The sequence below is a fragment of the Arctopsyche grandis genome, chromosome 9 (genome assembly GCF_051622035.1).
Source record: "Arctopsyche grandis isolate Sample6627 chromosome 9, ASM5162203v2, whole genome shotgun sequence".
Classification (NCBI taxonomy): domain Eukaryota; kingdom Metazoa; phylum Arthropoda; class Insecta; order Trichoptera; family Hydropsychidae; genus Arctopsyche; species Arctopsyche grandis.
The window spans coordinates 32,227,565-32,244,485 of record NC_135363.1 but is presented as its reverse complement, the minus strand read 5'-3'; the positions used below and the strand labels follow the sequence as shown (position 1 = coordinate 32,244,485).

Genomic DNA, 16,921 nt, shown 5'->3' with positions numbered 1-16,921 from the left:
GTGGAGTGCATTTGGACGGATGCATGTTTTTAAATAAAAAACGCTACTCTGCCTGAAGAAAAAGATCTTCGATAATGCGTTTTGCCAGTGATGTATTTTTTTTTTATTTTTTTATTTATTTATTCATATACATATATTTACAGGATATAATGTTTATTACAAAGTTGGACATGTATTCCTTATCAGATAAGAGTAGCTCTTGTGCCTGATAAGGGAGCTACGATTCTATTATAAATTCTTAAAATCTATTATAATATTTTCTATATAAAAATTACATTAAAATTTTTCAGTGCAAGTTTTTTTTGAAAAAGTATTTAATTTTTTTTACTTGTTCTGTTTGGTTAACAATACAGCGCAATTCAGAAGGGAGATTATTATAGTTATTTATGGATGTGAAACTTGGACATTGAACGTCAAGATGTAACACAAAGTCCAAAGCACTCGAGGAGGTATGGAACGCTGTATGCTCGGCATAATGAGGAAAGACACGAAGCGGAATACGTAGGTGAGAAGTATGACGAGGCCATAGTGGATAGAATAAAGATATTAAAATGGCGATGGGTGGGCCACGTGGCTAGAAGAATAGATGACAGGTGGACAGAAGAAGTACTAGAATGGTAACCGAGATAAAGGGTAAATGGAAGAGCGCAGGGAAAATAGGTAGAGGAAATTAGGAAATTGTGGGGTGAGATGGATGAGAGTTGCGCAATTATCGCACATTATCGGTGATAATGGCAATATTGTTTATGTTTTCATTATTATTTATAAGAAACCAATTATTAGTCTATAATAGATAAAATTGTAACTACATATTATTGAATTCCATATTATAATTAAATATCGAAAGGTTAAACAGAACATACACAATTTAAATTAATTTTCGAGATCATCAATCATATACGACGATTCGCACTCATGAGCCTTCGTTGTATTGGGCCGGTGTGTACGCAGCATAAGACGAATGTATATGATTATTAATTGAAAATATTATTACCAGGGGCGTCATTTGGGAGGGGACTGGGGACTATCTACGTTGTTTAATGTATTATTTATTTAATTTTTGTTTTATTTTATTTTATTTTACATAGTTATATACCAGGAAGGCTTGACATGAAGACCCCAATGCGCCTTATTGGAAAATTAATTACAAACAATGCAGCATTTTATTATTACATAGATCACTGTATTTTGAGAAGCAAATAATGAATCCATTGAGACATCTATGGATTTAGATTTGTACATATATTTTACAAATTGTACATACAATAAATACAGAAGATTTGTGACAACAGGAAAGATGATTTTTTGCCAATTTTGAGGAACCGTTTCAACAATGATAAGATAAAATTGGAAAACTAAGAAACTAAAAAAAATAAGAAACGATCGATTTTGAGTCACAAATACCCCCAAATCTAACCAGCATATAGCATACAGCAGTATAGCGGATCGAACCCACTGATCACTTTGAGCCATTGAGCCATAATTCATAATAATAGCCAGCACCATTGAGCGATACTGCTGGCTATTATTATGAATTAAAATACTAAAATACTGTTGCGTAGGGGTGGGTGGAGGATCCAAGTAAAAGGCCAACAGTCGTTACACAGCATTTATTGATGATTAAGGAGATACACGCACTGGCAGTGCTCAGTCCAGAATGACATGATATCGCCTAAGTATCGCCTTATAAGGGATAGATCTCTCAGGGCATCTTCGACGTCTAATTTGTTTACCTATTGTTATCGTCACGTACGGATATGTCTTCCCACGACATTCGCTCCCGCGGAACAGGTCAATTCTGGGAAGTACAATCATTGTTTAGCTTTCATGCACTTAGCTTGTCGCTAATCCTTAAAACCACTTACACCGGTCACACGGTCTCCCAGGACGCTACCCGGCCTAATCCGATCGCAATTACTCGGCGTCTCTTTTTAGTATACGTAACAATACTAAACCAACAAACCAAGTCTCTTAACACATTGCGGGGAGCTGTGACAAATCGCTTGTGACCTACCGCGGGCGATTACATGTTAGCGTAATCCCGCAATTATTTGCAAATTACATAAAATGTCATAACTTTCAAAGTATTTAACATATTTTAATATATTTTTTAATATCAAACTCACCAAATCCTGGAGCAGCAGAACATTAACCTTAACTTAACAAAATAAAGAAAAAAAAAGAGTATTTATACTTTACCTGACGATAACCACCAGACTAAGTAATCGGTACAAATACTGTACAGACTCCAGGGATGTTCAACTCGAGAGCACCCCGGAAGTCGGTTTTGTGAGATAGCTAGTGGTAAGCTTGGGCGGGGCTGGTTTCCTCAAGGTGCCTTCCTTCGTCGTCGGTGGTCTGGTCTCTGCTGATGTCGGCTGCTCTGCTATGTCCCTTTCTCCTTCGTAATGTGCGTGGGATGCGTGATGTGGAAAAAGGGAGGAAATTGTATAATAATAAAAACAGGTTGTAATTCTGTTTGTATGGTGACTGTATTTTATATATGTATAAATACAGAGAATAAGCAGGGGGGGGGGGGGGAGTCCGTCGTGAAATTAGCGCGCACGTGTTCGAGAGGTTATGATAACTTCACTCCTCACGTGACTACGTGATCTGACTTCGACGAAGAAAGACCAGGATTTCCTCACTTCTCACCGGACGTATACTGAAGCTGTACTTCCAGTATCGTCTGCCGATCCAGGCTGAGCTGATCGGGACTCGGTGGTGGGAACAAACTCGGTAGCGAACAGAGATGTTCACTCGACCGAAGCGGAAAACGAATAGGAGGCGGGGATGCGCGCTCGGCGCCGATCTCCCTCCAAAACGGCTCCTTTGGTCGTAACGCCACGAAAGCTGACCATGAAGACTTGGTCGGAACATACTCCCCCCGTTGGAAGTCAGAGGATCGAATTCCAAAACAAACAAGAATTAATGGTGCACAAGCGACTAATGAAATACACAAAAACCAAGCAAATAAGCAAAAAAATAACAACAAAATAAAAAACAACACAACACATAACCCAGTCAGCAAACAAAATAACATTAGTCCATCGTCAATTTCCCATCCTACATAAGCAGCTGACTAAGCCGGCAAGAAACAAACAAAAAATAGACAAACAAACAACCAAAACACCAACAAATAACCAACACCAATGCTAGGTAACAATATTGTTCAATCGTTATATGTCCCAATCTATCCCGATAGCTCTATTACAAAGCACCAATCAAACCAACAAGAGAAGCATAAAAGAAAAGCAACTCAAAAACTTAAGTTAAAACACATAAACTGAATCCACAACACAGATACAAACAACGCGCCAACTTTAATGTGGGACGTTATGAACGTTCGCCACACCGTTGCACAAATTCACTGAGTGCTGCTCGACTGGCAGTCGAGCTACTCGCCGGACTGCTCGCTTGGTGTTGCTGATGGAGGAGTAGTAGGACCTACTCCTGTGCCCCTGTCTGCCAGGGGCCGCTGCTGCATGTGCTGGTGTGGTAGCACCCTCGCTCCGGGCTGATCGACCAGATCCTCCTGCTGTTGCGCAACTAGTGGTGCGCCAACTAGGAACTGGCCAGGAGTTATGGGAGCTGGGTTGGGAAGGTCGAAAGATGTGAGGGTTAAAGGGCGCGGGTACATTGCGCTTCGGCAAGCGGAATCTTCGTACCGCGGAAATACGCGATTCGTCCAGGGGACGCGTAACTGTCTTGACTGGACGTCTCGCGCCAAAACAAGATAACGGATCACGACCCGTTGTGTGATGGCAATTCCGAGAATCGCTTGAAACTGTGGGCGCTTCTAGAGAGCCGCCCAATATCCAGCCGAAAGCTGTATTCATCATCGCGATGCGTCCTCCTCTGTCACCGCGTGACTTGGAGGGAACTAAAATGGTACGTTTGCCATTGCGTAACATCGCATGATAGGCGTCGCTGCCTATCACCATATCCATTGTACCGGGAATATCGAATGACGGATCGGCAAGGGGGAGATGAAGCGGCAAATGGCTCCGAATCTCGGACACGTTGCGCGATGGAAGTTGATTCGCGATCTCGGGCATGATTGCGCAATCGAGATCAACACTGGAGCCCTGATTGGGGATGCGCGGTAGAATTCGAATTACCGCGCCACTAGTAATGGACGTCCTATTTGAACCTATTCCTACCAGGTTGACGTCCATCCTTTTCGACTTTAAGGCGAGTCGCCTTCTTAAGTCTTTAGAGATGAGGTTGAGTTCGGAGCCGTTATCTAACAATGCTCGAACCTTGTGCGAACGCCCATCTCCGCCGCGAACTTGTACTTCCACGGTGGATAACAGGACAGTTCGGGCGTGAGAAGGCGATACGCGTCTCACCGAGTGTAAAACCAACGATGATTTTACGGGTTTGGCGTTCTCTGATTTCTTGGGGCTCCGATAATGTTTGGCCTTATTTGAAGGCGAAGTTTGGTATGGAGTTGAGTCATGTAACATGGTGTGATGGGCATGACCGCATTTGAAGCATCTCTGCTTTGTTTGGCACGCGTGAACTATGTGCCCTGGCCTCAAGCAGTTGAGACATAGTCGACGTTTTATGGCGTTCGACCTACGCTCATCACCGCTCATTTGGCGGAATGATGGACAGGCTAGCAGAGAATGACTTCCGCTGCAACTGATGCAGGAGGGGCGTTCCCTCCTCACATGCAGAACTGCTGCCTTCGGATTCGTAATGGTTCTTGGTCGAGGATTCGACTCGCCTTTTAAGACGAAGTCGGCATTTTCCATCGATTGGCACTGGCACGTTAGAAAATGCATTATTTTGCTAAACGTGCAGTCTTCATACTTGGGAGTCTGAAGCTCCCATTGCTGAAGTGTACTCCGGTCGAGTTTTCTGGTGATAAACATCACCAGAATCTCGTTCCAGGTCTCGACCCGGACGCCCAAGTTAACGAGCGCACGTACATGCATGTTGGCATCATCTATGAGACGACGCAGACTGACGTGATTGTTGCTCACAACTGGCTCGGCTTCAAGCAATGCCTGAAGGTGATGCTGAACAATAATTTTCTTGTTGTTATAGCGCTGATCCAAAATAGACCACGCGCTCGTAAATGAATTTGAAGCTAATTCCAGGCCGTCAACTAAACGTTGGGGCTCTCCTTTTAGGCTTCTTAGTAAGTATTGGAACCGGGCGATTTGCGAACTCTCGCCGGCCATAGCGGCCAAGAAGCGTTGTGAAAAAAGCGGCCAATTTTGGACGTTGCCTTCGAAGGTGGGCAACTCCAAACGGGGCAATTTTATTGCCGAATTTGATTGCGGTACAGGTGACATTGTGAGGTTAGCGCCATCTAACGGTGAAGCGCTCAATTGCGGCTCACGCAAATTGATTGCTTCGGTGCATCGCACGAAGGCGGCCATATGCTCCCTATCAAATAGGTCCACGACGGATTCGGAGGCCTGCGCCTCTTCTTGGTCCAGCTCGTTTATCTGAGCTTGGATCGCTTCGAATTCAGACAGTAATGGTCTGATTGTTTCGAGCCTGATTCTGAGCTCGAAGATGCTCAGATCGTCCCCCAATTGATTCGCGTTTCTCGTTAACCGAGCGCGAATTCTTTTCCGCGTATTTTTAAGCGTACTCAAAGACGCCATTATTGAAATGCGACGAAATCAAACAAAGGAAAAAATGGACGCGGGAAAAAACAAAATGGACGTTGACGACCAAAAAAAATAGCAACAACAACAGAAAAATGCTAATTACGACCAACCTGGATTCGACGACGTTGGAAGACCAGCTCTGAAGACATACGGAATCGAAGGACCAAAATGTACAGACTCCAGGGATGTTCAACTCGAGAGCACCCCGGAAGTCGGTTTTGTGAGATAGCTAGTGGTAAGCTTGGGCGGGGCTGGTTTCCTCAAGGTGCCTTCCTTCGTCGTCGGTGGTCTGGTCTCTGCTGATGTCGGCTGCTCTGCTATGTCCCTTTCTCCTTCGTAATGTGCGTGGGATGCGTGATGTGGAAAAAGGGAGGAAATTGTATAATAATAAAAACAGGTTGTAATTCTGTTTGTATGGTGACTGTATTTTATATATGTATAAATACAGAGAATAAGCAGGGGGGGGGGGGGGAGTCCGTCGTGAAATTAGCGCGCACGTGTTCGAGAGGTTATGATAACTTCACTCCTCACGTGACTACGTGATCTGACTTCGACGAAGAAAGACCAGGATTTCCTCACTTCTCACCGGACGTATACTGAAGCTGTACTTCCAGTATCGTCTGCCGATCCAGGCTGAGCTGATCGGGACTCGGTGGTGGGAACAAACTCGGTAGCGAACAGAGATGTTCACTCGACCGAAGCGGAAAACGAATAGGAGGCGGGGATGCGCGCTCGGCGCCGATCTCCCTCCAAAACGGCTCCTTTGGTCGTAACGCCACGAAAGCTGACCATGAAGACTTGGTCGGAACAAATACCCTTCCCGCGTAAAGGTAAAGAGTAAAGGGTATTAATACTGTTACGTACGCCGCCGATTAAGCGAATAGAATCCCAGAGACTATGTGACCGTTCAGGGGTTATCTGTTATCGGATTAACTAAGTGCTTGCACTTAGGACCAACGGATATCTGTTAACGGATTAACTAAGTGCTTGCACTTACTTCCAGGATTATATCTGGACTCTAAGTGCATTTAGGCTAAACAATAACCGTTATTAGTCCTTTCTCAGAATCGGTACGGGGAGACCCAATGTCGTGGGAATACATATCCGAATACGTGACTATACAATAGGCAAACATATTAGACGTCCTGAGAGATCTACCCTTTATAAGGCGGTACGTAGGCGATATCATGTCATTCTGGACTGAGCACTGCCAGTGCGTGTATCTCCTTAATCATCAATAAATGCTGTGAAACGACTAAGGCCTTTTACTTGGATCCTCCACCCACCCCTACGCAACAATACTATTACTATTAATAGGGTATTAATACTATACTATTAATAGGGTATTAATCAGTCGGCGTAAAGGGTATTAATACCCGTCCCGCACTGAATGTGCAGATTTTTAAAAATTATTTTACTATTAATTTTATTGATAAAAATATATTTATTTATTTTATTCATTTATTTATTTATTCAAATAGCAAAACTGCTAATACATATAATACAAAATAACAACAAAAATTTAAATAAAACAATGATTAAAAGAAATAGTAAAAATTCATATACACTCATATTTTTAATATAATACACCCCCCTCCTAGAAAGTCATTTTTTACAAAAACTTTGCCCCCGCCCTGGGAAAAGCTGAAATGACGCCCCTGATCATTAGCATAGAGCGAAAAAAATCGAAATTTTAATGAGTAATCGACCTTTTTGTAAGCTCCCCCTGTGAAGGATCGATCCTCCTTTGAGGATTAGTGCGTTTGAAGAAGACTTTGTCGTCGATTCGAAATTTAATTAAGAGCCTTGCAACGAAAGGGGCATTTATTGTGTATTGTGTTGTCAGAGCGTGTCGTCGTAGAGTACAAATTGAATGTCGGTCAATTGAATGCAACGCTCGCTACAAGCCTGACTGATTTCCCTGAAGGAATATGGCGGCGTGTCATTTTGTCAAACAAAAACTGATTATGTTTGCCCTCGCGTTCCCAATAAATCAACTGGAGATAAAGTAATATGGTCTCTTAAAGCGAACAAAATATTTCACAGTACAAGTTTGTGTGTATGTATACTTGTCATCTCACAGTATAGCTGTTTTATTATGTCAATATATACGCGTACAGTTATTCAATGCGGTGATTGAGGGAGTTTTCAGGAATTTGGAGTGGGACTCCAGCTGATCTCCTTAACAGACTAACGCAGCTGGAGAGGGAAAGTAGGAAAGTAGGATTAAAAATGAACATAGATAAGACCAAACTAATGTTCAATAGTTATTGCATGCGTGCTAGCATCTCATTAGATGATAAACCAGTAGAAGTAGTAAATAATTATTTATATTTAGGTCAAATGATTGACATGTCCGGTAGTAAAGATAAAGTTATAAAGAGACGTGTCAAATAAGGATAGAGTGCATTTGGACGAATGAATGTTGTTTTTAAATCAAAAATGCCACTCTGCCTGAAGAAAAAGATCTTCAATTAATGCGTTTTGCCAGTGATGACGTATTTATGTGAAACTTGGACATTAAACGCCAAGATGCTACACAAAGTCCCATGCACTCAAAAAAGTATGGAACGCTGTATGCCAATTTACAATTTAAAGGAGCAGTTTCAAAGAAAATCAGAAAAATTGGCAACAACTGAAAGGAAACGAGAAGGGATATGATCGCCTGACTCTGAAAGGATATGATCGTCTACGAAAGGCGAACATATCCTCACCTCTAAGATAAAAGAGCTCGGATTAAATAGCCCACATATGTATGTATACAATATTGACAAAATACGATAAAAAATATTTTATCTTATCGGTAAATGTAATTGTATTTGGTAAGGGTACAATTTGATGCTATGCATAGTGTCGTATTAGAGAAACCTGTCACGTTACTGAAGAAGTTTATGATTTATGGGTTTATTAAAAGGCAGTTATGGGTCATACTGTACATAGGCAATAATTATGTAATAGTTGGTTTTAAAGCGTTGCTTTTGGCTCAATTGACGAAAGCCCCTTAAGAGAGTAAATGGAGCAAGAAGGGCTCTTCGAAATGCGTTTTGTCTATTTTCTAAGGATATCCGATAATTACATTTTTTTTTTTGGCGAAACCCTTCACGAAAGAAAGTGCGGTACGCTTTCTTTCCTTTCGCTGAAAAATGTATTTAAAAAAGAAGTCTCTCTTTTCCTTTTTGTCGTTGTTTGATGAGGGGGAAATAAGGGGTTAAAAGAACGAACCCTTCAGTGGCCGCCTCGCTTTCAACCCCTACCCTACCCTCCCACAAGACCAAATCAATTACGGCGAAAAGGACTAAGTATACAAACTGTATCAATCGCCGCCAATATTGGAAGACAGGGTGACCCGTCATTCATCTCACTATATAAGTACAAATATTAATTTCCATCATTATTTACACAGTATAAAAAACTTCGGACGAATTTCTATCTAATTACATATACACAGGGCTTTCTTTTGAAAAAAATGTACCGGGACTCACTTCTTGTCAAGCTTTTTTATTGGAAAATATTATATTCAAATTATATTATAGTATAGAATATTCGTTTGAAACATAAAAAAATGCTGAAACAAAAAGGTGCCGGAACGCCGTTCCACCGCGTTGCATGAGAAAAAAAGCCCTGTTTATATGTACATAAGTATGCACATACCTAAATACATATGTATATATATAGGCCAAAAAGTTGCTTCATTACTCATTAGACTGCTAATCCTACAAAAGAGCTCCATTAGACTGCTAATCCTACAAAAGAGCTCCATTAGACTGTGGCCAATCTAAGAAATTTAACTTGAACAATTATAATTTTGTATTTGGAGATTTTGCATACAAAATTTCAAATAAAGAACGTTCGTTTGCTATGAAAATTATAGTTTTCAAGTTGGAACTACCAAATATGTATAATATTTTATTTTTTTTATTTACTTTTATATTTTCACATGATGCTATTGTTACGTACGCCGCGGATTAAGCGAATAGAATCCCAGAGACTGTGTGACCGTTCAAGGATTATCTGTAACGGATTAACTAAATGCATACCGTGCGACTGGTATAAGTGGTTTTAAGGATTAGCGACAAGCTAAGTGCATGTAAGCTAAACAATGATTGCACTTCTCATACCGTGGGAATACATATCCGAATACGTGACTATACAGTAGGTAAACAGATTAGACGTCCTGAGAGATCTACCCCTTATAAGGCGGTACGTAAGCGATATCAGGTCATTCTGGACGGAGCACTGGCAATGCGTGTATCTCCTTAATCATCAATAAATGCTGTGATACGACTGTTGGCTTTTTACTTCGATCCTCCACCCACCCCTACGCAACACTATTACGGATTGCCTCTGATTGACATTTATGGTATTAAACTTGTACGTATATACATTTATAAATTAAAATTTGATATTATATTCAAATAGTAGGTGGGATGGGTTTGCCTATTTGACGAGGAACCGTTTTAACAATTAAATCAGATAAATTTGCAAATTTTGATAGGAAACAATCGACTTGGAGTCACAAATATCCGTCTGACTAGCAATACTACAAAAATACTTAAAAGAATAAATTATTTTCAATCGAGGTCTTGAACTTCAGGGCTTGAACCCAGGAACCTCTCGGTGGTTAGAGTAACCAACCACCACCTATAAAAGCAACCACCAAGCTATACTCTTGGCTAACTTAGATTATATGTAATTTTTAGAAGGGCTCAAGGAGTAATTTCACCCTCGAAATGGTTTTTACTAAAGTTTAATTGAAGTTTTGGGTCAGAAATAGGGAGGATGAAAAATTTCAAGGTTAATAGACTGCTTAATTTCACTAATTTTACAATCGATACATACACGCAGGGCCGACGAGAGGGAGGGAAAGGGTATGCAAATAGCCCGGGGCCCCCGCAAATAGTATGTACATTTTTAGCAAAAGTATAAAACCATTATTTGGCCTTTATACTCTTAGGGTTTTTTGGACACCAAGCAATATGGTATAACTGTTTTCGAGTGGCGGGTTTTACCTACTTTTTATGGCATAATAAACTTTAGCGAAAGATCCGTTCTGGTATTCAGAATGGTCAGTTCCCTCGTCACAATATCCAAAACAAATTAGTAAAATAACCCTTGACCGATTCAAGCCGGTTAAAGTACGAGATTAGTGCATTTTTACATCGATAATAAAGATAAAATCTTTCACATTTACCTATTTGCAAATTTTCTATGAAACTTTTAACTTAAAATTGCAAATGTGATGCACGTGCTATTCCTAGAATAATTCAACAGAAATATACTAATAAATGATTGATTTTAATCGTTAAAAGTATCCGTTTGTCTTTCGACTTTGGGAAAATGCGTTATTCAAACACGTTAAAATTTTGCTGTATAATAGCGAACGGTAGACTGGATTTAGAATATTTCAAAGTTAGTTTTTAAATTAATAATATTTGTCGATTATGAATTCATTTTTATTATTCAACTGTTTTCTATGTTGATTATTTTAAACCACAATGAACATGTATGTATGAACATATATGTATATAGAGACATTTTAAAAAGCGCCCACAGAAAAAAATCATCCCACATTCAATACATTATTACCTACTACGTATGTACCTGCTTTTCCATAAATAATATAAGTTGATATTTTATGTTTTTTTTATGTTATATGTTTAATTTTTATTTCATGTATGACTGCATTATTTTTTTTTAAATTAAACTATTTTTTAACGTGTATATATATGTACATATGTTTTAATTATTTAATTTTTCATTTTATGTGTTGTTACAGTTTATTGTTGTATTTAATCAATTTCATTTGTTTCACTGTACATATTGTATTTACGTATATAAATTAATATGAAATATATTTTTATTAATTAGCAACGATTTGAATTGAAATATCCACATCACTTTTTTTTATACATATTATGAAATTATTTTTTTACTAAAATAGGTCAGGGGGGGGGGGCGGATTTTTAAATTTGTACCGGGGCCCGGATTTTCTCTTTACGGCCTTGCATACACGTATTTTAAATAACGTGTGTTAAAAAACCATCTTTTTCTGTTATTTCATCCTGAAATAATCACCAGCTGATTATTTCATTTTTAAGTGCTTTTTATTATTACAAAATTATGTTCACAATACATCTTATATCTATTTTAATAGCTACTGATCTAATGATCATTTTCTATTTTACAATTTAATTTAATTTCGTTAGTAATCATAGTGTTGCGTAGGGGTGGGTGGAGGATCCAAGTAAAAGGCCAACAGTCGTTTCACAGCATTTATTGATGATTAAGGAGATACACGCACTGGCAGTGCTCAGTCCAGAATGACATGATATCGCCTACGTACCGCCTTATAAAGGGTAGATCTCTCAGGACGTCTAATCTGTTTACCTGTTGTATAGTCACGTATTCCACGACATTGGGTCTCCCCGTACCGATTCTGAGAAAGGACTAATAACGGTTATTGTTTAGTCTAAATGCACTTAGAGTCCAGATATAATCCTGGAAGTAAGTGCAAGCACTTAGTTAATCCGATAACAGATAACCCTTGAACGGTCACATAGTCTCTGGGATTCTATTCGCTTAATCCGCGGCGTACGTAACAATAGTATTATATTATTCTGATTATGAAACGTTGTATTATTGAAACAATTTAATTTAATTTGGTTAGTAATCATAGTATTATATTATTCTGATTATGAAACGTTGTATTATTGAAACAATTTAATTTAATTTGGTTAGTCATCATAGTATTATATTATTCTGATTATGAAACGTATGTATTACACGAAAAGTAAACGCGATCCTGTATTTTTTATAACTGCAAAATACTAGACGTTAAATGAGATTATGTTTTAACCGATAATGGACACACATAAATCGTTTTTATTTTTTGGTCTTGAACGAAAGTTGGGTACGTTTCGAATTCTAGCGATTTTCAGATAAGCCGAATCGCACACACAAAAATAGAATTGGAAACGATGTAGGTGTGGGTGAGGGAGGGGGGAGAGGGGGGGGGGGAGTCGCAGTCGCTTAAGTTACATTTCAATTACGCAAGAGGAAATAGAAGAAATGGGGAGTGTCGAATTATAGGGGGCGAAATCTGAAAAAGGAATTCCGGTTAATGTTGTTTGGAACATGTCTTAATACGCCCCTGTATTCGTGAGAGCGCAGAGCCAAACCGACCGTTTTCGTAGCGGAATTGTATTATAATTCCAAGTCTCAATTCCGAGAGGGTAACATTCTATAAATAATATGTATAGTACGTGCCGTTATGTATGTTTAATCTACATATACAGTCGAAGTGTGTCTTCCAGTTGTAATATATGTATTTTGATTAGTTGGAATATATTCCATCTAACCTGATACCAAATACCGTTATAGTTGGTGTATTTTCAGGGGTTTGGTGCATCCGCTCTAAAATCGCCAGATTAACAGAACGGTAGCTTTAAACGTAATTCTCGTTTTCTCGAATGATATATTGCACATCAGATGACGAGTAACCTCTCGATGTGCACATATGCAATTATTAAAATTGAGTTGGATCTTTCTGTCGAGTTTAATAAGGCAAGATTCGGAACTTATCGAATCTTGCCTTATTAAACTCGCCTGAAAGATCCAACTCAATTTTAATAATTGCATCTGTGCACATCGAAAGGTTACCCGTCATCTGATGTGCAATCTATCATTCGAGAAGATGAGAATTACATTTAAAGCAGCCGTCCGTTAATATGTCGTTCAATTTGTCTGGCGATTTTCGAGCGGATGCACCGCATCCATTTTCAGGTGTAATACTGTATTTTATTTGCACACTCGCCTTTACAGATCGCTCCAAAGCGAAGAGTGTACTATGTAATACAGACACAATACAATAATATAATTAATACAAGCATTTTTATACAGTGTGAATTCATACAAACATCATCCACAGGGACATTTATAGAGAAATTTTCGCAGAATTTTATTATTGAACCTCAACGCTGAATAACTTTAATTTTGCAAGAAATATTGGAAAGGAAATGCCAATTTACAGGAACGATTTCAATGAAAATCAGAAAAATTGATAAACTCTGAAAGGAAACGATCAATCTGGGGTCACAAACCAAGATCTGACCAACAGTTACTAGTGGGAGTCGAGTGTCAAACCATGACTAGTATAAATATATCTCGCCTAAGCTACGTAAGTTGATTCATACGGCTCGGATTCGATACCCGGTAGGGGAACATTTTTTTTTACATTATTTGTATTGAATAAAACACAATGTGTGTAAATGATAAAATAATATTGATAGGGATCGATCTAAATGCTGTTTTTTCTTTGCGAGATTTTCAACGCGGATTTTTAGCGCGCAAGTTGAGATTTCATGTAATATTAGTAGAGAATTTAGTACTGAGACGTTCGCCAACGACCATACCACGTTGAATACACCGGTTCTCGTCCGATCACCGAAGATAAGCAACCCTGGGCGCCGTCGGTACTTGGATGGGTGAGACCGCTTGGGAACACCGCGTGCCGTTGGCCCCCTTTTTATTTGTTTTCTTGCCATTTTTTTTATTACCTACATATTTTACAGTCAGAAATACTTCATGCCTGGTGCAATCCTCGCCAACGACCATACCACGTTGAATACACCGGTTCTCGTCCGATCACCGAAGTTAAGCAACATTGGGCGCGGTCAGTACTTGGATGGGTGACCGCTTGGGAACACCGCGTGCCGTTGGCCCCACTTTTTATTTGTTTTCTTGGCATTTTTTCGGTTACCTACACATTTTACAGTCTGAAATACTTCATGCCTGGTGCAATCCTCGCCAACGACCATACCACGTTGAATACACCGGTTCTCGTCCGATCACCGAAGTTAAGCAACATTGGGCGCGGTCAGTACTTGGATGGGTGACCGCTTGGGAACACCGCGTGCCGTTGGCCCCACTTTTTATTTGTTTTCTTGGCATTTTTTCGGTTACCTACACATTTTACAGTCTGAAATACTTCATGCCTGGTGCAATCCTCGCCAACGACCATACCACGTTGAACACACCGGTTCTCGTCCGATCACCGAAGTTAAGCAACATTGGGCGCGGTCAGTACTTGGATGGGTGACCGCTTGGGAACACCGCGTGCCGTTGGCCCCCTTTTTATTTGTTTTCTTGCCATTTTTTTTATTACCTACATATTTTACAGTCAGAAATACTTCATGCCTGGTGCAATCCTCGCCAACGACCATACCACGTTGAATACACCGGTTCTCGTCCGATCACCGAAGTTAAGCAACATTGGGCGCGGTCAGTACTTGGATGGGTGACCGCTTGGGAACACCGCGTGCCGTTGGCCCCACTTTTTATTTGTTTTCTTGTCATTTTTTCGGTTACCTACATATTTTACAGTCTGAAATACTTCATGCCTGGTGCAATCCTCGCCAACGACCATACCACGTTGAATACACCGATTCTCGTCCTATCACCGAAGTTAAGCAACATTGGGCGCGGTCAGTACTTGGATGGGTGACCGCTTGGGAACACCGCGTGCCGTTGGCCCCACTTTTTATTTGTTTTCTTGCCATTTTTTCGGTTACCTACATATTTTACAGTCTGAAATACTTCATGCCTGGTGCAATCCTCGCCAACGACCATACCACGTTGAATACACCGGTTCTCGTCCGATCACCGAAGTTAAGCAACATTGGGCGCGGTCAGTACTTGGATGGGTGACCGCTTGGGAACACCGCGTGCCGTTGGCCCCCTTTTTATTTGTTTTCTTGCCATTTTTTTTATTACCTACATATTTTACAGTCAGAAATACTTCATGCCTGGTGCAATCCTCGCCAACGATCATATTGTTGGTCACATTTTTGAAAGTTTATTAGCGCTTGTAGAGATAACAGCGAAAGCATATTTCAAGTGAAAATATATTTTCACTAGTAAAAATATATTTTCATCAACTCAAGCAGTGAAAATGTATCAAACAAGTTGAAATGTATTCTGTGAAATGGCCTATAACGCCAGTTGGAATATATTACAACTGAAAATATATTGCGACTGTAACATATGGATTGGTCAGTATTTTAATTAAATTTTCAGTTTAATTTCACACTTGGTACGCAGCTTGATATTTGAAGTTACATATGTATGTACATTGGAGTTAAAAGTTACTGACCAAAAGTTTTTTCGCCTAGTACAGCGGTTCCTAACCTGTGGTACGCGGTTGATGGTTGGTCATGCAGGAATGATTGATTTACAATCATAAAAAAATAGAAATATTTTTTATATAATTAATAAACATTGTCTTAATTAGTCATCGTCGACGTTAATATGTGCAGTTGATGATCGAAAATCTGGCAATCGATACAATTTCCTCAGATCCGGCATGGATTTTGGAGTGCATTTTTAAATTTACCACGATAGCGCTCCAATAAATAAATAACTTGAGTTTGATACTTGAGAACAACTCGATAATGATCTTTAATGTTGCAGATAAAATTGAAAGTATGATTAAAAAATTAGATTTTTGGAATCTATGCATCGAAAACGATCAAACTGAAGTATTTGAAACTTTACATCATTTCTTATCTGTAAACAAGAATAGTGTGTCTCGGGATATACGTGAAAAATAATTGAACATTTAATAGGAATGAAATCTTCTTTTACGCATTGCTTCCCAAACCTTAAGAAGCAAACAATTGGGTTTCAAACCCCTTGGATAATGAAAATATTCGGACAGCTACCAAGGAAAAGAAGAACTTGATTGAACTTTCAAATTATAGCATTTAATTCGAAATAAATAAGGTTATTAATTTTTGTCTAGGTATTAGTAAAGAATATGAACAGCTTTCTGACATGTAGAGCTTATTAGCGATAAAAGGTTTTTATTGAAACCATTTTTTTCAACAAAATTTCTTACCAAAACAGATTTACATATTGCGTGTCTTCACATTCCTTACCATGTAAATACTATATTTATTTATTTTTATTTAATTTATACCAGGTAAACAGGCCTAACAGGTAAACCCAATGTGCCTTCCTGGCCAAAGACAATTATATAAACATATATGTACACTATCCATATATACACAAATACTTACACGCATACACAAATACACATACATACATATATACATAAAAATATAAAAACACATATATACACATACATACATACATACATACACACATACACATATACATATGTATATATACACATATATATACATATATACATATACACATCCAAATACATACATCCATATATGTACATACACACATTATACATGCATATACACATAAACACATAGGTACACATA

General features: G+C 39.1%; 5 non-coding genes and 2 pseudogenes across 5 annotated transcripts; all 7 read left to right on the top strand.

The window, feature by feature from the left end:
* The first annotated feature begins 14,027 nt into the window (after nucleotides 1-14,027).
* LOC143917503 (5S ribosomal RNA) lies at nucleotides 14,028-14,148 on the top strand (annotated as a pseudogene).
* An 83-nt stretch (nucleotides 14,149-14,231) lies between these two features.
* On the top strand, nucleotides 14,232-14,350 carry LOC143917497 (5S ribosomal RNA). Its single transcript, XR_013261062.1, has one exon. It is a non-coding gene; the product is annotated as a 5S ribosomal RNA (ribosomal RNA).
* An 84-nt stretch (nucleotides 14,351-14,434) lies between these two features.
* LOC143917496 (5S ribosomal RNA) lies at nucleotides 14,435-14,553 on the top strand. The gene has a single exon (XR_013261061.1). It is a non-coding gene; the product is annotated as a 5S ribosomal RNA (ribosomal RNA).
* An 84-nt stretch (nucleotides 14,554-14,637) lies between these two features.
* Nucleotides 14,638-14,756, top strand: LOC143917498 (5S ribosomal RNA). Its single transcript, XR_013261063.1, has one exon. It is a non-coding gene; the product is annotated as a 5S ribosomal RNA (ribosomal RNA).
* Nucleotides 14,757-14,839: 83 nt separating this feature from the next.
* Nucleotides 14,840-14,958, top strand: LOC143917514 (5S ribosomal RNA). The gene has a single exon (XR_013261076.1). It is a non-coding gene; the product is annotated as a 5S ribosomal RNA (ribosomal RNA).
* Nucleotides 14,959-15,042: 84 nt separating this feature from the next.
* Nucleotides 15,043-15,161, top strand: LOC143917502 (5S ribosomal RNA; annotated as a pseudogene).
* An 84-nt stretch (nucleotides 15,162-15,245) lies between these two features.
* LOC143917513 (5S ribosomal RNA) lies at nucleotides 15,246-15,364 on the top strand. Its single transcript, XR_013261075.1, has one exon. It is a non-coding gene; the product is annotated as a 5S ribosomal RNA (ribosomal RNA).
* Nucleotides 15,365-16,921: the final 1,557 nt, after the last annotated feature.